This window comes from Lolium perenne, chromosome 1, assembly GCF_019359855.2.
Source record: "Lolium perenne isolate Kyuss_39 chromosome 1, Kyuss_2.0, whole genome shotgun sequence".
Taxonomy (NCBI): domain Eukaryota; kingdom Viridiplantae; phylum Streptophyta; class Magnoliopsida; order Poales; family Poaceae; genus Lolium; species Lolium perenne.
Window position 1 is genome coordinate 137769997 of NC_067244.2, and position 23456 is coordinate 137793452.

The following is a 23456-nucleotide window of genomic DNA, read 5'->3' on the forward strand; positions in this document are numbered from 1 at the left end:
CGGTGAAGAGTCCTCCGGGAGATGATTCCCCTCTCCGGCAGGGTGCCGGAGGCGATCTCCTGAATCCCCCGAGATGGGATTGGCGGCGGCGTCTCTGGAAGGTTTTTTGTATCGTGGCTCTCGGTACTGGGGGTTTCGCGACGAAGACCTTAAGTAGGCGGAAGGGCAGGTCAGGAGGCGTCACAGGGGCCCCACATGCTAGGGCCGCGCGGGCCCCCCTGGGCCGCGCCGCCCTACTGTGGCGGCGCCCCGTGGCCCCACTTCGTCTCTCCCTCGGACTTCTGGAAGCTTCGTGGCAAAATAGGCCCCTGGGCGTTGATTTCGTCCAATTCCGAGAATATTTCCTTACTAGGATTTCTGAAACCAAAAACAGCAGAACAAAGAATCGGCTCTTCGGCATCTCGTTAATAGGTTAGTGCCGGAAAATGCATAAATATGACATAAAGTATGCATAAAATATGTAGATATCATCAATAATGTGGCATGGAACATAAGAAATTATCGATACGTTGGAGACGTATCAACCGTCTTCCTTGTTGTTCAAACTCTTACTAGAAATTATCTAGACCTTAGAGAGACCAATTATGCAAACCAAATTTTAGCAAGCTCTATGTATTCCTTCATTAATAGGTGCAAAGTATATGATGCAAGAGCTTAAACATGAGCACAACAATTGCCAAGTATCAAATTATCCAAGACATTTTACCAATTACTACATGTATCATTTCCCGATTCCAACCATATAACAATTTAACGAAGAAGATTCAACCTTCGCCATGAATACTATGAGTAAAGCCTAAGGACATATTTGTCCATATGCAACAACGGAGCGTGTCTCTCTCCCACACAATGAATGCTAGGATCCATTTTATTCAAACAAAACAAAAACAAAAACAAACCGACGCTCCAAGCAAAGTGCATAAGATGTGATGGAATAAAAATATAGTTTCACTAGAGGAACCTGATAATGTTGTCGATGAAGAAGGGGATGCCTTGGGCATCCCCAAGCTTAGACGCTTGAGTCTTCTTGAAATATGCAGGGGTGAACCACCGGGGCATCCCCAAGCTTAGAGCTTTCACTCTCCTTGATCATATTGTATCATCTCCCTCTCTTGATCCTTGAAAACTTCCTCCACACCAAACTCAAAACAACTCATTAGAGGGTTAGTGCATAATCAAAATTCACATGTTCAGAGGTGACATAATCATTCTTAACACTTCTGGACATTGCACAAAGCTACTGAAAGTTAATGGAATCGAAAAATCCATCAAGCATAGCAAAACAGGCAATGCGAAATAAAAGGCAGAATCTGTCAAAACAGAACAGTTCGTAAAGACGAATTTTATTGAGGCACCAGACTTGCTCAAATGAAAATTCTCTAATTGAATGAAAGTTACGTACATATCTGAGGATCACTCATGTAAATTGGCATAATTTTATGAGTTAACTACAGAGAATTAGGCCCAGATTTGTGACAGCAAAGAAATCTGTTTCTGCGCAGTAATCCAAATCTAGTATGAACCTTACTATCAAAGACTTTACTTGGCACAACAATGCAATAAAACTAAGATAAGGAGAGGTTTCTACAGTAGTAACAACTTCCAAGACTCAAATAAAAAATAAAAGTGCAGTAGTAAAATCATGGGTTGTCTCCCATAAGCGCTTTTCTTTAACGCCTTTCAGCTAGGCGCAGAAAGTGTGTACCAAGTGTTATCAAGAGATGAAGCATCAACATCATAATTTGTTCTAATGATAGAATCAAAAGGTAACTTCATTCTTTTTCTAGGGAAGTGTTCCATACCTTTCTTGAGAGGAAATTGATATCTAATATTACCTTCCTTCATATCAATGATAGCACCAACAGTTCGAAGAAAAGGTCTTCCCAATATAATGGGACAAGATGCATTGCATTCAATATCCAAGACAACAAAATCAACGGGGACAAGGTTATTGTTAACGGTAATGCGAACATTATCAACTCTCCCCAAAGGTTTCTTTGTAGAGTTATCAGCAAGATTAACATCCAAATAACAATTTTTCAATGGTGGCAAGTCAAGCATATTATAGATTTTCTTAGGCATAACGGAAATACTTGCACCAAGATCACATAAATCATTACAATCAAAGTCATTGACCTTCATCTTAATGATGGGCTCCCAACCATCCTCTAGCTTCCTAGGAATAGAAGTTTCTCTTCTCTAGCTTTTATGAGAGCATTTGTAATATGTTTCGTGAAGCCAAATTTATAGCACTAGCATTAGGACTCTTAGCAAGTTTTTGTAAGAACTTTATAACTTCAGAGATGTGGCAATCATCAAAATCCAAACCATTATAATCTAAAGTAATGGGATCATTGTCCCCAATGTTGGAAAAAATTTCAGCAGTTTTATCACAGGCAGTTTTAGTAGTTTTAGCAGTTTCAGGCAGTTTTTCACGCTTTTCATTAGAAGTGGAAACATTGCCAACACCAATTATTTTACCATTAATAGTAGGAGGTGCAGCAACATGTGGAGCATTAGCATTACTAGTGGTGGTAATAGTCCAAACTTTAGCTATATTATCTTCTTTAGCATTTTCTTCTCTTTCCCACCTAGCACGCAATTCGGCCATCAATCTTATATTCTCATTAATTCTAACTTGGATGGCATTTGCTGTAGTAACAATTTTATTATTATTATTTTCATTAGGCATAACTTTCGATTTCAAAAGATCAACATCAGCAGCAAGACTATCGACTTTAGAAGCAAGTATATCGATTTTCCCAAGCTTTTCTTCAACAGATTTGTTAAAAGCAGTTTGTGTACTAATAAATTCTTTAAGCATAGCTTCAAGTCCGGGGGGTGTATTCCTATTATTGTTGTAAGAATTCCCATAAGAATTACCATAGCCGTTCCATTATTATAAGGATATGGCCTATAGTTGTTACTAGAATTGTTCCGATAAGCATTGTTGTTGAAATTATTATTTTTAATGAAGTTCACATCAACATGTTCTTCTTGAGAAACCAATGAAGCTAACGGAACATTATTAGGATCAACATTAGTCCTACCATTCACAAGCATAGACATAATAGCATCAATCTTATCACTCAAGGAAGAGGTTTCTTCGACAGAATTTACCTTCTTACCTTGTGGAGCTCTTTCCGTGTGCCATTCAGAGTAATTAATCATTATATTATCAAGAAGCTTTGTTGCGTCGCCTAGAGTGATGTACATAAAGGTACCTCCAGCAGCTGAATCCAATAGGTTCCGCGAAGAAAAATTCAGTCCTGCATAAAAGGTTTGATTGATCATCCAAGTAGTCAGTCCATGGGTTGGGCAATTTTTAACCAAAGATTTCCTTCTTTCCCAAGCTTGTGCAACATGTTTAAAATTCATTCTCTTTGTCATTTTGTATGCTAATCATTCTCTTTTTTGCAATTCGCAAAGAGGGCTAAATTATCTGCTGAGAGAGTGGCATCGGCTAAGGAACCGAATCCTTCTCCTGCCAAGTCGACGCCTCCTACAAGGACGGCCGTGGAGAAGATTCCAGTGTCGAAGGTTATTCCTCCTGGCGATGCCCCTACTTCGTCGGCTTCTCGTGATCACGTAAGTATTTATTTTTCCTTGTTTTGCTGAATTTTCTTCATGTCGACTGAGTCTCCCTGATTTTCCTTGCTGCAGCCGATTTATGCCACAGTCGATGCTATGGTAGATTTCGCCGAGCAGTTTACCCGACTGGAGGCTGAAAACGCCCAGCTTCGGAAGACTGTCAAGTCTTCGGCTGATCAGGAGCTGGAGGCCAACAGGCTTGCCACCGATGCCAAGAAGGAAAATGCCTTGCTGAAGGAGGAGCTGTCGAAGCTGAAGCAACAGATGAAGGATGAGCAGGACGCCAGGCGAGCGGCAGCGGTCGCAGTCGATAAAAAGGAAGGCGTCCTCCGTGAATCCATCAAGGATTTATTGGGTAAAATTCACGACACATAGTGTTCTTTTTTGGTATTTCCTTACTGGCTACTGATCTGTCTTCCTTTCAGAGGCCGCCAATATAACCGTCACTCGACGCCATCAGCTTCGGGAGGACTCCACATCCGATGCCCTGTGATACGTCCAAAACGTATCTACTTTCCCGAACACTTTTGCTATTGTTTTGCCTCTAATTTGTGTATTTTGGATACAACTAACACGGACTAACGCTGTTTTCAGCAGAATTGCTCTGGTGTCTCGTTTTTGTATCGCTTTGGCACTGCACTTTGCTAGCGCTGGGTCGCTGCGGGGCTGCTAGAGTGCGTGCACGCTGCTGGCCCGACGCGGGGCTGATGGAGTGGGTGCTACGTACTAGGTGTGTTTTAGATTTTTTTTATTGACCAAAGACCACGGCGTGATCCAAATTACCTAGACGGCGATTACGAGAGCCAGCAGCCTGCACATCGACCTCTCGCACGAGCCGCACAAACACCACGGTGACCCGGCGCATGTTGGCAGCGCCGTCGAAGTACTCTGCGTCTGAGTAGCAGTCAAATGATAGCGTCGGAGCAGTCGTTGGCCATGCCGGTGATGGGTACAGACAGCAACCATGGCAGCCCCGCAGCGAGCAGGCGAGCTCCAGGGACGGCGGCAGGTGCTCGCGACTGTTGCCATATAAGAAGAGTCATGGGATCGAGGGAAGCACGAGGTCAAAGCCTCAAATGGCGAGAGTTCGGCGTGATCTCACCGCTGGTTGGTGGTTCGCCTGGGCATCTATGATTGGACGTGATGACATAAAGAACTCGCAGACGGATGTTCATGGACGTGGTTGATATCCAGAACTTGCACATGGACTTTCAACTTCTTGTTATGAGTAAGTTCTACACGGTCGTCAAGAGACAGAATGACTTGCTCACTTGCACATCAGGTGTGTAGTGTATTGTGTTAGGATGCGATATTTTTTTCGCTTCATGTATTTGCAGATGAAATACAATTCAGCATGTATTGATCGTGAGAACCGCAAAGCTTCAATTTTGTCATGGGAGTAAAGAGTTATTAGCTCTACATAAAAGGTTTTGATAGGCTATTTTAGTTTATAAAATATTGTTTTATTTAGGAATAGGGTAGTAGAATACCTTTACCGTGCACTCCAATACATAGGGTTTAGTTCAAAATTAAAATAAACTGTGCCATCAAGCAAGTAAATTATTTTATTTACCATTACTATCCTTTAATCAAGAGAAAAAGTGAGTACATATGGTGTTCAATGAATTCGCAAAATTACGAAATTATCGAAGCGAGGGAGGAAAACAATAAGAAGTACGTTGTCCGCTGCAACGCGCGGGCATTCAGCTAGTAGATATAAATTGATAATCAACATAACATGGTATTCTCTATTCATCGGATCCCAACAAACACAACATATAGAATTACAGATAGATGATCTTGATCATGTTCGGCAGCTCACAAGACCCGACAATTAAGCACAATGAGGAGAAGACAACCATCTAGCTACTGCTATGGACCCATAGTCCAGGGGTAGACTACTCACTCATCACTCCGGAGGCGACCATGGCGGTGAAGAGTCCTCCGGGAGATGATTCCCCTCTCCGGCAGGGTGCCGGAGGCGATCTCCTGAATCCCCCGAGATGGGATTGGCGGCGGCGGCGTCTCTAGAAGGTTTCCGTATCGTGGCTCTCGGTACTGGGGGTTTCGCGACGAAGGCTATTTGTAGGCGGAAGGGTAGGTCAGGGGGCATCGCGAGGGGCCCAGGAGACAGGTCGGCGCGGCCAAGGGTGGGGCCGCGCCGCCTACCCTCCTGGCCACCTCGTGGCCCCACTTCGTTGACTCTTCGGTCTTCTGGAAGCTTCGTGGCAAAATAGGACCCTGGGCGTTGATTTCGTCCAATTCCGAGAATATTTCCTTACTAGGATTTCTGAAACCAAAAATAGCAGAAAACAGCAACTGACACTTCGGCATCTTGTTAATAGGTTAGTTCCAGAAAATGCATAAATATGACATAAAGTGTGCATAAAACATGTAGATATCATCAATAATGTGGCATGGAACATAAGAAATTATCGATACGTCGGAGACGTATCAGCATCCCCAAGCTTAGTTTCTGCTCGTCCCGAGCAGGTAAACGATAAACAAAGATAATTTCTGGAGTGACATGCCATCATAACCTTGATCATACTATTGTAAGCATATGTAGTGAATGCAGCGATCAAAACAATGTAAATGACATGAGTAAACAAATGAATCATATAGCAAAGACTTTTCATGAATAGTACTTCAAGACAAGCATCAATAAGTCTTGCATAAGAGTTAACTCATAAAGCAATAATTCATAGTAGAAGCATTGAAGCAACACAAAGGAAGATTAAGTTTCAGCGGTTGGTTTCAACTTGTAACATGTATATCTCATGGATAGTTGTCAACATAGAGTAATATAACAAGTGCAATATGCAAGTATGTAGGAATCAATGCACAGTTCACACAAGTGTTTACTTCTTGAGGTGGAGAGAAATAGGTGAACTGACTCAACAATAAAAGTAAAAGAAAGGCCCTTCAAAGAGGAAAGCATCGATTGCTATATTTGTTCTAGAGCTTTGGTTTTGAAAACAAGAAACAATTTTGTCAACGGTAGTAATAAAGCATATGTGTCATGTAAATTATATCTTACAAGTTGCAAGCCTCATGCATAGTATACTAATAGTGCCCGCACCTTGTCCTAATTAGCTCGGATTACCTGGATTATCATCGCAATGCACATGTTTTAACCAAGTGTCACAAAGGGGTACCTCTATGCCGCCTGTACAAAGGTCTAAGGAGAAAGCTCGCATCGGATTTCTCGCTATTGATTATTCTCAACTTAGACATCCATACCGGGACAACATAGACAACAGATAATGGACTCCTCTTTTATGCATAAGCATTCAACAACAATTAATTTTCTCATATGAGATTGAGGATATTTGTCCAAAACTGAAACTTCCACCATGGATCATGGCTTTAGTTAGCGGCCCAATGTTCTTCTCTAACAATATGCAATGCTCTAACCATTTTAGTGGTAAATCTCCCTTACTTCAGACAAGACGAACATGCATAGCAACTCACATGATATTCAACAAAGAGTAGTTGATGGCGTCCCCAGGAACATGGTTATCGCACAACAAGCAACTTAATAAGAGATAAAGTGCATAAGTACATATTCAATACCACAATAGTTTTTAAGCTATTTGTCCCATGAGCTATATATTGTAAAGGTAGAGGATAGAAATTTAAAGGTAGCACTCAAGCAATTTACTTTGGAATGGTGGAGAAATACCATGTAGTAGGTAGGTATGGTGGACACAAATGGCATAGTGGTTGGCTCAAGTATTTTGGATGCATGAGAAGTATTCCCTCTCGATACAAGGTTTAGGCTAGCAAGGCTATTTGAAACAAACACAAGGATGAAGCGGTGCAGCAAAACTCACATAAAAGACATATTGTAAACATTATAAGACTCTACACCGTCTTCCTTGTTGTTCAAACTCAATACTAGAAATTATATAGACTTTAGAGAGACCAAATATGCAAACCAAATTTTAGCATGCTCTATGTATTTCTTCATTAATAGGTGCAAAGCATATGATGCAAGAGCTTAAACATGAGCACAACAATTGCCAAGTATCACATTATCCAAGACATTATAGCAAATTAGTACATGTATCATTTTCCAATTCCAACCATATAACAATTTAACGAAGAAGAAACTTCGCCATGAATATTATGAGTAAAGCCTAAGGACATACTTGTCCATATGCAACAGCGGAGCGTGTCTCTCTCCCACACAATGAATGCTAGGATCCATTTTATTCAAACAAAACAAAAACAAACCGACGCTCCAAGCAATGCACATAAGATGTGATGGAATAAAAATATAGTTTCAAGGGAGGAACCTGATAATATTGTCGATGAAGAAGGGGATACCTTGGGCATCCCCAAGCTTAGACGCTTGAGTCTTCTTGATATATGCAGGGGTGAACCACCGGGGCATCCCCAAGCTTAGAGCTTTCACTCTCCTTGATCATGTCGTATCATCTCCCTCTCTTGATCCTTGAAAACTTCCTCCACACCAAACTCAAAACAACTCATTTGAGGGTTAGTGCACAATCAAAATATACATGTTCAGAGGTGACATAATCATTCTTAACACTTCTGGACATTGCACAAAGCTACTGAAAGTCAATGGAATCGAAATATCCATCGAACATAACAAAACAGGCAATGCGAAATAAAAGGCAGAATCTGTCAAAACAGAACAGTTCGTAATGATGAATTTTATTGAGGCACCAGCCTTGCTCAAATGAAAATTCTCAAATTGAATGAAAGTTGCGTACATATCTGAGGATCACTCACGTAAATTGGCATAATTTTCTGAGTTACCTACAGAGAATTTTGCCCAGATTCGTGACAGCAAAGAAATCTGTTTCTGCGCAGTAATCCAAATCTAGTATGAACCTTACTATCAACGACTTTACTTGGCACAACAATGCACAAAACTAAGATAAGGAGAGGTTGCTACAGTAGTAAACAACTTCCAAGACACAAAATAAAAAAAAAGTACTGTAGTAAAAACATGGGTTGTCTCCCATAAGCGCTTTTCTTTAACGTCTTTCAGCTAGGCGCAGAAAGTGTATATCAAGTATTATCAAGAGACGAAGTGTCAACATCATAATTTGTTCTAATAATAGAATCAAAAGGTAACTTCATTCTCTTTCTAGGGAAGTGTTCCATACCTTTCTTGAGAGGAAATTGATATTTAATATTACCTTCCTTCATATCAATGATAGCACCAACAGTTCGAAAAAAAGGTCTTCCCAATATAATGGGACAAGATGCATTGCATTCAATATCCAAGACAACAAAATCAACGGGGACAAGGTTATTGTTAACGGTAATGCGCACATTATCAACTTTCCCCAAAGGTTTCTTTGTAGAATGATCAGCAAGATTAACATCCAAATAACAATTTTTCAATGGTGGCAAGTCGAGCATATTATAAATTTTCTTAAACATAACAGAAATACTTGCACCAAGATCACATAAAGCATTACAATCAAAGTCATTGACCTTCATCTTAATGATGGGCTCCCAACCATCCTCGAGCTTTCTAGGGATAGAAGCTTCGCGTTCTAATTTCTCTTCTCTAGCTTTTATGAGAGCATTTGTAATATGTTTCGTGAAAGCCAAATTTATAGCACTAGCATTAGGACTCTTAGCAAGTTTTTGTAAGAACTTTATAACTTCAGAGATGTGGCAATCATCAAAATTCAAACCATTATAATCTAAAGCAATGGTATCATCATCCCCAATGTTGGAAAAAATTTCAGCAGCTTTATCACAGGCAGTTTCAGCAGTTTTAGCAGTTTCAGGTAGTTTTTCGCGCTTTGCATTAGAAGTGGAAACATTGCTAACACCAATTATTTTATTAGTAATAGTAGGAGGTGCAGCAACTTGTGTAGCATTAGCATTACTAGTGGTGCTAATAGTCCAAACTTTAGCTATATTATCTTCCTTTTCATTTTCTTCTCTTTCCCACCTAGCACGCAATTCGGCCATCAATCTTATATTCTAATTAATTCTAACTTGGATGGCATTTGCTGTAGTAACAATTTTATTATGATGATTTTCATTAGGCATAACTTTCGATTTCAAAAGATCAACATCAGCAACAAGACTATCGACTTTAGAAGCAAGTATATCAATTTTCCCAAGCTTTTCTTCAACAGATTTGTTAAAAGCAGTTTGTGTACTAATAAATTCTTTAAGCATGGCTTCAAGTCCAGGGGGTGAATTCCTATTATTGTTGTAAGAATTCCCATAAGAATTACCATAGCCGTTGCCATTATTATAAGGATATGGCCTATAGTTGTTACTAGAATTGTTCCGGTAAGCATTGTTGTTGAAATTATTATTTTTAATGAAGTTTACATCAACATGTTCTTCTTGGGCAACCAATGAAGCTAACGGAACATTATTAGGATCAACATTAGTCCTATCATTCACAAGCATAGACATAATAGCATCAATCTTATCACTCAAGGAAGAGGTTTCTTCGACAGAATTTACCTTCTTACCTTGTGGAGCTCTTTCCGTGTGCCATTTAGTAATTGATCATCATATTATCAAGAAGCTTTGTTGCTTCACCAAGAGTTATGGACATAAAGGTACCTCCCGCAGCTGAATCCAATAGGTTCCGCGAAGAAAAATTTAGTCCTGCATAAAAGGTTTGGATGATCATCCAAGTAGTCAGTCCATGGGTTGGGCAATTTTTAACCAAAGATTTCATTCTTTCCCATGCTTGTGCAACATGCTCGGTATCCAATTGTTTAAAATTCATTATGCTACTCCTCAAAGATATAATTTTAGCAGGGGGATAATATCTACCAATAAAAGCATCCTTGCATTTAGTCCATGAATCAATACTATTCTTAGGCAGAGATAGCAACCAATCTTTAGCTCTTCCTCTTAATGAGAAAGGGAACAATTTTAATTTTATAATGTCACCATCTACATCTTTATACTTTTGCATTTCACATAGTTCAACAAAGTTATTGAGATGGGCAGCAGCATCATCAGAACCAACACCAGAAAATTGCTCTCGCATAACAAGATTTAGTAAAGCAGGTTTAATTTCAAAGAATTCTGCTATAGTAGCAGGTGGAGCAATAGGTGTGCATAAGAAATCATTATTATTTGTGGTTGTGAAGTCACACAACTTAGTATTTTTAGGAGTACCCATTTTAGCAACAGTAAATAAAGCAAACTAGATAAAGTAAATGCAAGTAACTAATTTTTTTGTGTTTTTGATATAGCAAACAAGATAGCAAATAAAGTAAAACTAGCAACTAATTTTTTTGTATTTTGATTTAGTGCAGCAAACAAAGTAGTAAATAAAACTAAGCAAGACAAAAACAAAGTAAAGAGATTGGGATGTGGAGACTCCCCTTGCAGCGTGTCTTGATCTCCCCGGCAACGGCGCCAGAAATTTTGCTTGATGCGCGTGGTTGACGTATTGTCTTTCCGTTTGACACGCGTCCGTTGGGAACCCCAAGAGGAAGGTGTGATGCGCACAGTGGCAAGTTTCCCTCAGTATAAACCAAGGTTTATCGAACCAGTAGGAGTCAAGAAGCACGTTGAAGGTTGATGGCGGCGAGATGTAGTGCGGCGCAACACCAGGGATTCCGGCGCCAACGTGGAACCTGCACAACACAAACCAAGTACTTTGCCCCAACGAAACAGCGAGGTTGTCAATCTCACTGGCTTGCTGTAACAAAGGATTAGATGTATAGTGTGGAAGATGATTGTTTGCAGAAAACAGTAGAACAAGTATTGCAGTAGATTGTATTTCAGTATAGAGAATTGGACCGGGGTCCACAGTTCACTAGAGGTGTCTCTCCCATAAGATAAACAGCATGTTGGGTGAACAAATTACAGTTGGGCAATTGACAAATAGAGAGGGCATGACCATGCACATACATATTATGATGAGTATAGTGAGATTTAATTGGGCATTACGACAAAGTACATAGACCGCTATCCAGCATGCATCTATGCCTAAAAGTCCACCTTCAGGTTATCATCCGAACCCCTTCCAGTATTAAGTTGGTAACAACAGACAATTGCATTAAGTATTGCGCGTAATGTAATCAATAACTACATCCTCGGACATAGCATCAATGTTTTATCCCTAGTGGCAACAGCACATCCATAATCTTAGAGGTTTCTCTCACTCCCTGCATTCACGGAGACATGAACCCACTATCGAGCATAAATACTCCCTCTTGGAGTTACTAGCATCAACTTGGCCAGAGCATCTACTAATAACGGAGAGCATGCAAGATCATAAACAACACATAGCTATAAATTGATAATCAACATAACATGGTATTCTCTATTCATCGGATCCCAACAAACACAACATATAGAATTACAGATAGATGATCTTGATCATGTTCGGCAGCTCACAAGACCCGACAATTAAGCACAATGAGGAGAAGACAACCATCTAGCTACTGCTATGGACCCATAGTCCAGGGGTAGACTACTCACTCATCACTCCGGAGGCGACCATGGCGGCGTAGAGTCCTCCGGGAGATGATTCCCCTCTCCAGCAGGGTGCCGGAGGCGATCTCCTGAATCCCCCGAGATGGGATTGGTGGCGGCGGCGTCTCTGGAAGGTTTTCCGTATCGTGGCTCTCGGTACTGGGGGTTTCGCGACGAAGGCTATTTGTAGGCGGAAGGGTAGGTCAGGGGGCGTCGCGAGGGGCCCAGGAGACAGGTCGGCGCGGCCAAGGGTGGGGCCGCGCCGCCTACGCTCCTGGCCACCTCGTGGCCCCACTTCGTTGACTCTTCGGTCTTCTGGAAGCTTCGTGGCAAAATAGGACCCTGGGCGTTGATTTCGTCCAATTCCGAGAATATTTCCTTACTAGGATTTCTGAAACCAAAAACAGCAGAAAACATCAACTGGCACTTCGGCATCTTGTTAATAGGTTAGTTCCAGAAAATGCATAAATATGACATAAAGTGTGCATAAAACATGTAGATATCATCAATAATGTGGCATGGAACATAAGAAATTATCGATACGTCGGAGACGTATCAGTCATGTAATAGCATAAGATTGTTAGGGCATAGTGCCTAGTGTCCGTAATTGGTACTTTGATGATATTGTTGCAACTTGTTATGCTTAATGCTTGTCACTAGGGCCCGAGTGCCATTATCTCATATCTGAACATGTTATTGTTTCATGATGATATGCATTGTTTTATGATCTTACCTGCAAGTTGTATACACATGTCGCTGTCCGGAACCCGAGGCCCCGAAGTGACAGAAATCGGGGCAACCGGAGGGGATGGCAGTGATGTGAGGATCACACGTGTTCATGGAGTGTTAATGCTTTGCTCCGGTACTCTATTAAAAGGAGTACCTTAATATCCAGTAGATTCCCTAGAGGCCCGGCTGCCACCGGCTGGTAGGACAAAAGATGTTGTGCAAGTTTCTCATTGCGAGCACGTACGACTATATACGGAACACATGCCTATGGATTGCTTTGTACTTGGACACCGTTTTATTATTATCTGCAAATGCCCTGCTTTGATTGTTACATGAGTTTCTCTCATCCATGCAACGCCCGTCATCCATCCCTGTGCCTACAGTATTTTAATCTTGCTGTTTACTATAATCACTACTGCTGTCTTTGTTACTCTGCTGCTATTATTTCACTACTGCTACTACTATAAAACTGTTACTACTGATAAACTCTTGCGAGCAAGTCTGTATCCAGGTGCAGTTGAATTGACAACTCCGCTGTTAAGGCTTTCAAGTATTCTTTGTCTCCCCTTGTGTCGAATCAATAAATTGGGTTTTACTTCCCGCGAAGACTGTTGCGATCCCCTATACTTGTGGGTCATCAAGACTACTTTCTGGCACCGTTGCCGGGGAGCATAGCTTTATTTGGAAGTTCACTTGGATTGATATTGTTCGCTGCAAATTCTCCATCATGGGTAAATCTCGCGATCCTAAAGTCGCCATATTACCATCCACTACAAGAAAAGGTACAACTCTGAGTACCTCTGCTACTCTTGATTCACCATCTGTGATAAGTCAACTTGTTTCACCGCCGCAAGCTTCACTTGCTGGTACTTCTGCTGAATCTAAAAATTCTCATAATATTGATAATGTTTCTGATGTGCTTGATGATAGTGGTTCATTAGGATCTTTTCTAGATTCTACAATTGCTAGGTCTAGACAAATTGAAAATACTGAAACTCCTAATGAAAATGCTGCTACACCTGTTAATTCACCTGAGTCTGTTGATTATTCTAGTGATGATCCTAATGAGGATTATGTGGAGCTTAATGATGTTTTTATTGATAAATGCAATGCTATTACTGATGCAAGAAAAATTAAAAAGTTTCTCGCACAACATACTGTTAGATATAAGCTATCTCCTGATCCTAAATTTGCCACATCTCCTATAAACATTAAGGATAAAGATTATGATTTTTCTCTTGATCTATCTCATATAGCTATTGTAGAGAAAGCACCCTTTCGTGGTACTGAAAAAGAAAGTGCAGTAGAACACATGAATGAACTTTCTTCTATGAGTAGCTTGTTTTCTGATGATGTCAAGATGCGTACTTATTTTGTTGCTAAAATTTTTCCTTTCTCATTAAAGGATGATGCTAAAATTTGGTATAATAATTTACCTCCTGGTTCTATTAAAAGTCCAGGTGATTTGCTTGGTGTTTTCTTTCGGAAATACTTTCCTGCTAGTGCTCAACATGCTGCTTTACAGAAAATTTATAGCTTTGACCAGGAAGATGGAGATAAATTGCCTGAAGCTTGGGCAAGATTTTGCTCTCTTATCAGAGCTCGACCTGGACATGATTTGGAAAAGCATGATTTACTTGACATATTTTATAGTGGACTAACCGTTGAGTCTAGAGCATATTTGGATAGTTGTGCTGGTTGTGTTTTCAGGAAAAGAACTCCAGATGAAGCTGAAGAATTATTGGCTAAAATAGGCCGGAATCATGATGATTGGACTACACCTGAACCAACTCCGACACCGATATTGAAGAAGAGGGGTTTAATTAAATTAAATGATGAATATATGAGGGAAGCCAAGAAATCTCTTAAGGAGAAAGGTATTAAATCTGAAGATGTGAAGAACTTACCTCCCATAGAAGATCTATGTAAGATAATTCCCCCTTCATCCATGATTGAGGTAAACTCTCTTCAACGCTTTACTAGGGAAGATATTCCGTATTCGAAATCTCCTGCTCAATGCTTAGATGAGTTTGATAATTATATTGTTAAGCAAGAAAATTTTAATATGAGAGTAGGGAATCATTTAATGGAAAATTCTCAAGCTATTAGCAATTTGCATGATATTGTTGAGAGAACCTCCAATGATGTTAAGATGCTTGTTAAACATTTTCATATGGTTCAAACTCAAATTGATCAACTCACTAAAGTGCAAAATGACTTGTTAAAAAATAATTCTAAGGAAAAAACATGCTTATGAAGTAACAACTAGAGGCGGTGTTTCTACCCAGGATCCTCTATATCCTGAAGGGCATCCCAAAAGAGTTGAATAAGATTCTCAACGAATTGAACCTAGTGCTCCTTCTAAGAAAAAGAAGAAGAAACATAAAAATATTGTAGAATCCTCTGAACCTGTTAATGATCCTAATAGTATTTCTATTTCTGATGCTGAAACTGAAAGTGGTAATGAACATGATAATGATAATGATAAGAATGATTCTTCTGATAAAGAAGAGGTTGAAGATGAACCTGAAAAGCATGCTAAAAATAAAAATTATACTAAAGAAGAATTTATTGCTAAGAAACATGGTAATGAAAGAGAACCTTGGGTTCAAAAGCAAATGCCTTTTCCTTCTAAGAAACTAAAATCAAAGGAAGAAGAACACTATAATAAATTTTGCGATTGGATGAAACCTTTATTCTTGCAAATCCCTTTGACTGATGCTATTATTGCCTCCTTATTCAAAGTATATGAAAGATATTGTCTCTAACAAAAGGAAAATTCCTAATGAGGAGATTTCCACTATGCTTGCTAATTACTCTTTCAATGGCAAAGTTCCAAAGAAGTTGGGCGACCCAGGTATACCCACCATTCCTTGTTCTATTAAGAATAACTATGTTAGAACTGCTCTATGCGATTTGGGAGCGGGTGTTAGTGTTATGCCTTTTTTCTCTTTACAAGAGACTTTATTTAGATAAGTTGATACCGACTGATATATCTTTGCAAATGGCTGATAAATCTACTACTATTCCTGTTGGTATATGTGAGGATGTTCCTGTTCAAGTTACTAATAACTGCTTGATATTAACTGATTTTGTTGTGTTGGAAATGCCTGAAGATGATAATATGTCTATTATTCTTGGGAGACCTTTTCTTAACACCGCAGAGGCTGTTATTGATTGCAATAAAGGAAAAGTTACTTTCAATGTCGATGACAAGGAGCATACCGTTTATTTTCCCAAGAGGATTGATAAAGTATGTGGAGTTAATACTATTTCTAATGTGAGAACTATCAAAGTGGGAGCTATTGATTGTCCTATATATGAGCCTAAAGAAGGATATCAACATATTATGATTGGATCCATATCAATACAATTCAAGGTAACATGATTGATTTGAGGTTTAATTCTTCTTATGCTATGTAAAATTTATTTGGTGGCAAGACTTGATCAACCTTGTTAACAAATACTTTTTATATGCATAGAGGAGCTAAACAACATTTATTTCTTCCTCCACTTGTTCTATTTGTTGTAGCACTTTTGTTTTGCAAAGTTCTTTAGTCAATTAGAGATTTCAAAATCTTTTTCTGCCCAGTAATAATAAATTTAATACCCAGAAATGTGCATTTTTCAAAGTTTTCAAAAATTCACAAAAATTATACCGTTGGTCTTATTTTTCGAAGACGCACCTGGGAGCACCTAGGGATGACCAGTGGGGCACCCCAGGGTGGCACCCCATAGGCCGGCGCGACCAGCGAGGGGGGCGCGCCACCCTGGCGTGTTGGTCCCTCCTTGCCCCACTTATTCATCTCTTCATCCCACTCTCTTCTCTCTCCCGAAAAAACTTGCACCAGATTTCTCTCACTCGCGTTTCTGCTCAAGAGCTCAAGATTTCTCGATCTCTTTGCTCAGCCCAGATTTCTGTCTGAAATTTGGCACATTTGCTCTCCGGTATGTGACTCCTCCGATTATCCAAATAGAATTTTGTTTGATTGAGTATATCTTGAATATTTTGCTGCTGTAGCTAACATGTTTAGTGAGCTTGCATGCTTGTTCTAAGCTGTAGAAACTATTTTTGATGCATGATTAGTACTCTAGCAAGTTCCTATAGTAGTTTCCCTCAATTATATGTCACCAAATCAAATTTTATATTGTTTGTTGAAAAATTTCAGAAAAGGAAGATGGATAATTATAACTTTGGAGAAGTGTTTGAGAGAGAAACGACAAGCACAGGAAGGCCCTCTAGGACCGCCACCCGATTCAGGCGATCCTATAATGAGGATGTCATCGCGCCAAGCTTCGAGCCCGAAGAGGACAATGGAGTCCCTAACGCTTCATCTTTCCCATGTTATGACTTTTTGAGTAATGCAGGGTTGCTGAATGATTTCTTGACCCTCGTTGATAAGGCGGGCTTAACCACCTATATGGGAGATGAAAGGGAGCAATACCTCATGCTCACTAATATCTTTGTTGGGAGCTTTAAGTTCAACAACAAGCACTTTCACCCGACAGTTGCGTTCAAGATCTATGGTAATCCTGTTACTATGAAGTTGGAAGATTTTTGCGCTGCATTGGATATTTCCCCTGTAGGTACAGCGAAGAGGATTGAGGACAATCCCAGGGCTTTGCTTGAGCTCTATCGAGAGATTACCAATGATGACTGCCGCACCATTCACCGTGGCAAGATAAGAAACATTCAACTCCCCGCCATTAAGTATTTTGCTTATTACCTTGCTACTAGCATTCTTGGTAGGGAGAACACTAGCAATATTTCTAGCTATCATCTTGCTTTCTTAATTGCTGCACTCACTGGAGAGACACCTTATCATCTTGGTGCTCTTATTGCTTGCCGCTTGTCTAACAGGGGGCCTATTTTTGGAGGAATTATTGCATCACGCATTTTATCATATCTAGAACTTCCTCTTGACCCTACTGATGTGCAATTAACTCCTATAAGGCTTGACTCTAGTTCAGATAATATGGTCTATAGAATGTTGTTGGCTGACGGGGATGAGAGGGAAATCCCTTTGCCACAGCCAGATTTGTTCAGTGTTGACAGGAAACCATGGTCGCGCTCTAAGGAGGAGGTGGATGAGAAAATGAAGATACAAGGCTTCCACCAGCAGCATGACTCCGAGGACGCCGAGCCCTCCTACGACTACACCGTCACGTATCCGGGAGCTTCTTCCAGCACATACCCGGAATATGATCCATCTTCGTCGTACTACGGAGGTGCTACTTCATGGGCACCATGGGATTGAACTCCACTTAGGCCAAAAGCCTAAGCTTGGGGGGAGGTATACCGGCATCACTCATTCTTTGCATATTATGGTTGCTGGACACTTGTATATACTTGTTTAGTTTCTTGAAGTGGTTTTCCAATAAGAGGGAAATGATATTTGGGGAAGTGCTGCCTGAAAACAGATTCTGGGCTGTTACCAAAAAAATTTCTCAAAAACAGCCAGAACGTTATTTTGTGAAGCCAGTTTTTGTGCATGTTCCCCAGGTTGTTATCTAACTTTCATTAGTTGAACACTTTTCGATTTGAGCAGCGGAAGAATTTCTTAAAAATCGATTACTGTACTGTTGTCAAGTTTGACGAATTCCCGCTGCTTTGTGTTTATGTGACTCTTCTAGTTTTCATTTTCTTGTTTTTGCTTTGTTTCTTTCTGAAAACACAAAAAGACCAAAAATATTTCTGTTGTTTCTCTTCACCACTTGTTTATTTTGGTTTCTTGCTTTTATTTTGCTTTATTTGCTATCGTTGGTTTGCTATAAGAAAATCCAAAAGGATTTTGCTTTGTTTGCTTGTTTCCCTTTGTTCTTGTTTCCAACTCGAAAACACCAAAAATATTTGCTGTTCTTCTTTGTTTTTGTAAAGTTCATTATGAATTCAATGGTCTTCGGTGGCTGGAGCATGGTTTTCATTTCATATTATCCAAGCTACACAAGTGAAAGGCAATAATGACGATCTACGACAATTCGACTGTGGTGAGAGGCTGATATGAACTGTATTTGTTTCATTTTTGTACATATACTCATCCATGTGAGCATGCTTAGTTGGTTCATGTGAGGTATATGTCATCTAAGAAAGTCTAGTAGTTCATGATCTCTCATGTTTAGCTCTAGTTTATTAATATGAGTAGCATGTCATGGATGTTTGCTTGCATTGTTTTATTCATAAATAGGTATGACATTGTGGTATCCTCCTCTGAATAATTCATTTGAATCGACTTGGCACATGCTCACGCATGCATATGACTGAACAAAAGTCAATTAAGCCTCGATGATTTACTTTGCCTCAGAGTTCTTGTATCACTTTTATGTCTCCGTTAATTTATTTTGCCGCAAGCATGATTATGACAGTGACTGCTCTCTTGATTTGTCGCTCCCCAGTCTATTGCTAGCCTTCACTTGTACTGAGCGGTAACGCTGCTCGTGCTTCCAAACCCCTGAAAACCAAGTTGTTCCAAAGTGTCCACCATAAATACCTATGCATGGCATTTCAAACCATTCCAAGTAAATTCTCATGCGCTACCTTTAAACCTTCAAATGCTTCCCAATTTGTGTTAATGTTTTATAGCTCATGAGGAAGTATGTGGTGTTTATCCTTCAACCTTGTCATTTACTTTTGATAGACTTTCATAATAAGAGCTGGCAACGGGGTGCCCAGCCCCAATTAATAACTTCATTAATAATTCTCTTCACATGTTTTGCTCTGATTCATCAGTAAGCAACTTAATTTTGCAAATAGACACTCCTCCATGGTATGAGATTGATGGAAGGCACCCGAGGATTCGGTTAGCCATGGCTTGTGTAAGCAAAGGTTGGGGGGAGTGTCACTCATAATAAAAACTAAAATACGTGTGTAAACAAAAGAGAAGAGGGATGATCTACCTTGCTGGTAGAAATAACGTCCTTCATGGGAGCCGCTCTGGAAAGTCTGGTTGGCGAGGTAGTTGGTGTACCCATTACCATTCATTGACAACAACAAACACCTCTCAAAATAATTTTACTCCTATTTTAAAAATGAAAAGCTCTAGCGCATGTTAATCCCTGCTTCCCTCTGTGAAGGGTCAATCTTTTATTTTCATGTTGTGTCTCCATCCTTTCTTTGAGCACTTTCTTGAGAGCACAACTGTCATTCTTAGTATAATATGCTTGTCCCAAAATATGATTGACTGTGGTATAACTTTGATGCTTTTATCTTTGACAATCTTTATTTCTACTCTTTCTATGAACTTCAGAGGTGCCTGAGCATTTATGTTTTGCTGATCAAATATGGGCAAGCGAGATACCACTTTATCATACTCTTTTATGAACATTGCAATCCTGCTGATAGACATGATTCATGATGCTTATTATTAATTTGTTGGTGCCTTTCCATGATTGACATAGCTATTGGATGATCTTATTTGCATGTATCTTATTATGAATTGCCTAAGTACTTGTCCATATCATGAGAATATTTACATCATATGAACAAATGTGTTCGTGAAAGTTCTTTTATCGCACTCAGTTGTTAACTGAATTGCTTGAGGACAAGCAATAAGCTAAGCTTGGGGGAGTTGATACGTCCAAAACGTATCTACTTTCCCGAACACTTTTGCTATTGTTTTGCCTCTAATTTGTGTATTTTGGATACAACTAACACGGACTAATGCTGTTTTCAGCAGAATTGCTCTGGTGTCTCGTTTTTGTGCAGAAATCCAACTTTCAGGAAAATCCCCAGAATTTATGTCGAAGGTCTTATTTTTCCAGAAGAATTACAGAGCCAGAAGGGCAAGCCAGGTGGAGGCCCGAGGCCCCCACACACTAGGCCGGCACGGCCCAGGAGGGGGGCGCGCCGCCCTACTGTGTGGCCCCCTCGGCTGGCCTCTGACGCCCTCCTTTGGACTACTTAAGGGTTTCGATCTAAAAACGCGAGGAGAGAAGTCGAAGTCGCCAGAAACCTCCCAGTACGCCGCCACCGTCGCGAAACTCCATCTCGGGACCAGAAACTTCGTTCTGGCACTCCGCTGGGACGGGGAATTGGAGGAGATCATTGCCATCATCACCACCGACGCCTCTTCATCGACCAGCAATGTTTCCCCCATCCATGTGTGAGTAATTCCCCCGTTGTAGCCTGAAGGGGATGGTAGGGATTGGATGAGATTGGTCATGTAATAGCATAAGATTGTTAGGGCATAGTGCCTAGTGTCCGTAATTGGTACTTTGATGATATTGTTGCAACTTGTTATGCTTAATGCTTGTCACTAGGGCCCGAGTGCCATGATCTCAGATCTGAACATGTTATTGTTTCATGATGATATGCATTGTTTTATGATCTTACCCGCAAGTTGTATACACATGTCGCTGTCCGGAACCCGAGGCCCCGAAGTGACAGAAATCGGGACAACCGGAGGGGATGGCAGTGATGTGAGGATCACATGTTTTCACGGAGTGTTAATGCTTTGCTCCGGTACTCTATTAAAAGGAGTACCTTAATATCCAGTAGATTCCCTAGAGGCCCGGTGCCACCGGCTGGTAGGACAAAAGATGTTGTGCAAGTTTCTCATTGCGAGCACGTACGACTATATACGGAACACATGCCTATGGATTGCTTTGTACTTGGACACCGTTTTATTATTATCTGCAAATGCCCTGCTTTGATTGTTACATGAGTTTCTCTCATCCATGCAACGCCCGTCATCCATCCCTGTGCCTACAGTATTTTAATCCTGCTGTTTACTATAATCACTACTGCTTTCTTTGTTACTCTGCTGCTGTTATTTCACTACTGCTACTGCTATAAAACTGTTACTACTGATAAACTCTTGCGAGCTGTTTCCAGGTGCAGCTGAATTGACAACTCCGTTGTTAAGGCTTTCAAGTATTCTTTGTCTCCCCTTGTGTCGAATCAATAAATTGGGTTTTACTTCCCGCGAAGACTGTTGCGATCCCCTATACTTGTGGGTCATCACCCTGTCGCTTGCTGCTGAGTCTAATGTCCAAGTCCTTGGGCTTCTGCAAAAGACTAGAGGAGAATTGTCGAGGCTGTACTCGATGATCTTCCCGAAGATGAAGCAGGACAAGACCCTTGGCGAGATGGCGGATGCTTTTCTTGTCGACTCTTCCGAGCCTGTGGAGGTATTGAAACGCCGTTCTCGATTGTTTGGGGCGGTTCTTACTTTCCAGCTGCTAATGGGTCATGGGCTGGGGTCTTACTTGGAGAAGTTATCTAAGGCATTGCATGTGGATGACGACAACCACTTAGTCGACCTTGAACCTTTCAAACGATCGGCAGTAACTTGTGCCAATCAACTCCTGAAGTTGGTAGACGAAGCACAGGCCAAGCCTACTCCTGAAGCTGCCCCTGGCTCATCGTCGGCGCCTCCTTAAACTTGTTGCTTCATTAATTGTAAATAAGACCAATCGTAACTTGACTTAGTCCTATTTATTTCGGCTCTGTTGCCAATTCGAACAACCTTTTGGATGTAATATATATGCCAGCACTCCCGATGGGAGTTTTATGTTAATGTCTTTCTGAATCAAAGATTGTACTGCATATTCCTTCATCTTCTTCTCGTGCCGAGCTTTTCTCGAATCCTTCGACTAACGATGAATCTGACCTTGTTCGCCGCTTACGTGACCAAGTGTCTCGTTTAAATAAAGACATTGCTTCTCTTCGGGCCATGGCGGCGTTGGTGAAGAAAAAGGGGGAAATAGCAACTGCTATCGAGCAATATGCCCTCGATGGTCTTCATGTTGCCACCGAAAGTTTGGGCTGTGAGTGTTTTCCCCGTCTTCTGACTCCTGGCGTAGCTCGGATGTTCTTTTTAACTGATATTCGTTCCTTTCCAGTTGTATCTTCAGATAAATCCGAGGAAGACAGGAAGATCCATGAGAAGGTCGAGGCGATGACTGATGCTGCTCACCCAAAGCACGATCTGCGGCTGCATCGTCCGAAGGCCGTTATCATGGCGAAGTTTGAGCATCGGGTGGAGAAGGCACATTACTACTTCGATAAGTTCCACGCCCATCTCACGATGGTTTGGAAGACTTTGTTTCCTCTGGATCAGGCACCCGAAACCTTGTCTGCCCTGTTCACCCGATTCAAATCGCCAAAAAGGATTCAGCAGTTGGTGCGGAAAGAGTTTCTGGCTGGTGCCGAACTTGCCTTTGCTTCGGTATTGGCATGTCATCCATCCTTAGACTTAAGGGCCGTAGCAAACACTGAGAGGAGTTTAGGCCAATATTATGATATTGCTAGAGGTCCTGCATATACCATTGTCTCTCGGATGGAGTCGTGTCTTGAGAGGGAAACGAGGGGTCAAGGGAACCAGGGAGCCCAGTCATGAATGTAACAACCTTGTACCTACATAAGATTGTTTTGTACAAGTTTACCGCGTGCGCTACACGCTATACTAGTTTGATTGATAATTTATTGTCGAGGGCGGCTGATTGATCAGTTCAACCTGCTCTCTCGACGACTTCGTTGAATTTTGCAATGTTATTGCGAAGTCGATATGTAAGTTTTTGTAAGAGGGAGACCCATCGACTTAGTCGAGGGAATTAGACGCTTGGCTTCATCACGCGGTGCACCGGTTTGAGCCTTATTTTGAGATAATGTAACCATCGACTACAGCACTCGCGTATTTTTCGAGGCTTGGATTGGTTGTTTTGGTGCGTCATTAATCTTAGCTCTC